The 3,063-nt window shown below is 46.2% G+C and overlaps 1 long non-coding RNA gene across 1 annotated transcript; it reads right to left on the bottom strand.

The window, feature by feature from the left end:
* Positions 1-767: 767 nt before the first annotated feature.
* On the bottom strand, positions 768-2,196 carry LOC142803766 (uncharacterized). The gene is made up of 2 exons (XR_012894276.1): positions 2,010-2,196; positions 768-1,085 (listed from the first exon to the last, which is right to left on the bottom strand). It is a non-coding gene; the product is annotated as an uncharacterized LOC142803766 (long non-coding RNA).
* Between the last annotated feature and the right edge of the window lie 867 nt (positions 2,197-3,063).

Genomic DNA, 3,063 nt, shown 5'->3' with positions numbered 1-3,063 from the left:
TACATCGTATTCTTCACCTGTGGTCGTAGACCTTTGCTCTTAATGCCTTAACGTTTTCTCTCCAGCAGCGTTCAAAACTATAATGCCACTCAATCACCCTCGCTGGTTGCGTTTATCACCGGATCTTGCGCGTGTACACACAATGCACAAAGTGGTCAGAAAAATGTGTGCCACCTTTCAGATACTTTTAAAGGGATTGTTTTTTCACACAGCGAAAGCTGTACGTTACTAGGAGAAACGAAAACATTGCATCATCTCGATCCCGCTAAAAGGAACCATGTGTAGACGCGAACCTACGAGTGCTAACGCTCACACTGGGGGCGACGTTGACGCTGCCGTTTATTACGGCGTTGCGCAAGGGAGAAACCTGGGGAGGCCCAAAGCACGCATTGAGGAGCCGGTCGTTTCTATCGGAATATGCCGATTGCTGCTAATGGTCCTCTGATTGGACACAGAGACCCTAAGTCCGTGTTTGGTCAACGCGCACGCTGTGAATGTTTACTGTTCAACAACGCACCGGAGAAGTCTCCAACCGGCCCTACCTTGGAGGTCTAATCCATGGTGCCTATATAATCGCAACGCCCATGGGTTATAGGTGGCTTGCCGTGCAATCTAAGATGGCTGTTGGAGGAGGATCAACCCGTGACCTCGCATAGGAAAAGATAAGACGCTGGACGTACGCCCCGTGCCGCTTTCATCAGATGAACTCTTGATCGTCACATGAATGTATATCAAACTAAAGTACTTCACTAAACAACAGAAACTGCTTAGTGTTCGCTATACTTTAATTCTGTCGTGGTGCGAAGGGTAGTGGTATCAGCTGGTCGACCATGCATCAACGATGTCTTGCGTATTCCTGCGCGTGCGACGGAAAACAGGAAAAACAGAATCGACCTTTTTCAGGAGACTCACCTGCGCATGCGCAGTGGCTGTGACGCCACGCGCGCCATGATTTTTTGTGTGTCACTGTGGTGGCACCATTCCCAAATTATCACAAAAAATATCTGGCTCCCGCACTTTTCTACTGAAAACTTCGGAGGCCACTGACCCCACGTTTTGATTTCGGCGATCTCCACTGGAGGTACCTGAAAAAGACCTATTGACGTATTGACTGAACGGCACTTCATGGTAATATGTACCAAGCTTGCATGACGTATTTGCCACACTAGTAGGCAGCTAGAGAGTAGCGCACCATCGCAGCTGCATGGGACCAAATGTTTAACGTGGCGATGGTTTCCAAGCGTTTTACGCCGTCGACATTACATGCACTGTCAGCAACACGGAGTTTCTTTTTCAACTAAAAACGAGCATTTAACTTCTCATTAAGTAACGCATGTGTCACAACCATGCTCAGACTCGAATTGTGCGCAATCTACTGCACTAGAATTTTCGCAGGTTCCATCAGCGTGATCGAAACAACAGTATCGAAAAGAATACGCATCTGTGCTTTTCGCAACGATGAAATTGTGAAAATTCGGCGAACGACAGCGCCGTTCAGGAGGAGTAAGCATAGAGGTGGGGATTGTAATCGTAACTGCGCGTTTCATCGCTGTAATCATTTCGCTTAGCAGTTCGAGCCGCTGGTATTGCTTTAGCGTGTCGGTGGCATTCGACGCTTCATAACATCCTCTGTGATACTGCTACATGCATGCAATGCAAGAGGAAAACTATGCTGGTCTTTGAACTGGCTAACATTGCTGTTCATCCGCTGATTTTTCTCCCTCAGGCTTTTATTTCGACCTCACTGAGGAATATTATACATTATATACAATCAAACATACCACGTGCATTATATACATAATATACCATGAGCGTAGAAGAACATTAGCGTACGGTGGGACGTGATGTGCCACTCACTCCTCGTGAGTTAGCAGCTGATCGTTCATCGTCGCTGTCACTCTCGGTGCGTTGAGAACCTTCTCCGTCCAGTCGAAAATTCTCGTCATCGCAATAGTTTCTTTCAACATCACTGCTCAAAGCAATCTGAGGAATTTCCTTCATCGACTTACCACGTTTATCTGGTCCAGCGGTTATACTAATGACCTAATCACCGCTGGTCATCGATTATGAACAGTGAGCACATCAGTCACACTTTTCAGCCACTGCTATAATCTTTCACCTGATAAACAGTGAATATGGCGCCTTCACGCGAACGGTGATATGTACAAGATCGCCCAAGGTGTAGAGACAACAGTGGGTGCTCGACGTGGTTTAGGCAGGTGTTTAGGATTGGAGTTTGACGTTAGAGAGTATCCTCATTCATCTTAAGCAAACTGCGCCAACATATTATTCTTTAGGGATCTCTACGCCACAAATGCTTCTTGAAGCAACAGCCTCCTGGGGTAGTTGACACGGCAACAAAGCGAACAACTGCAGACGCCCAGCTGTGGCTGCTATCATTTTTTCGAGAAGAAACACGCAGGTCTTTTTTGTTTTTTTTGTTTGTTTATTTGAATGTATTGCAAAAGTAGCAGTTTTAGAGATGAAAGGTCATACGCGATTGCTCTTGGTCTACTTGTAGGCGTAGCTACGATCGCTGTACTTGTGTTACTGCTGGCTCGAAGACATTTAAAATGCTTTCACTGATCATGTCAACGTTTCGAGAAGTAAAGTCGTCTTCGTCAAGCGAGCAACATTGTTGCCTCGGCTACGTCATGTGCGCCTGTTGAAACAATGGCTCCAGCGACAACACATGTTCCAGGATTTTAGGGGCGAAGCTTCTTAAGGCGTGGGTCGGTCGTCACCTATACGTATGCATATATGTTGTAACCACCTCACAGCTCATCCACGGAGTGAATGATGATGGTGAGGGGGGTGAAACCTCGGAGAGTTTTATCGGCAAATCGTGAATCAACCACTGGGCGTGTCCATAGAGTTTCTCGCAATCATGCCTAGAGGAAAATCTGGCGCTAGTGAGCTGCTAGATGCAATGGAAGGACAAGATACGTGAGCTCCGAACTTGACTCTGATTGGTATACTTTTAAGACGCGTCTGGCTTCAGGTTTAAAATTATTGATTTCTTACTAAAAAACACGTAATAGGCTATTTATTTTTGTCACAGAA

Source organism: Rhipicephalus microplus, chromosome 3, assembly GCF_043290135.1.
Source record: "Rhipicephalus microplus isolate Deutch F79 chromosome 3, USDA_Rmic, whole genome shotgun sequence".
NCBI lineage: Eukaryota > Metazoa > Arthropoda > Arachnida > Ixodida > Ixodidae > Rhipicephalus > Rhipicephalus microplus.
The sequence above is the reverse complement of the archived record's forward strand: the minus strand, read 5'-3'. Positions and strand labels throughout refer to the sequence as shown.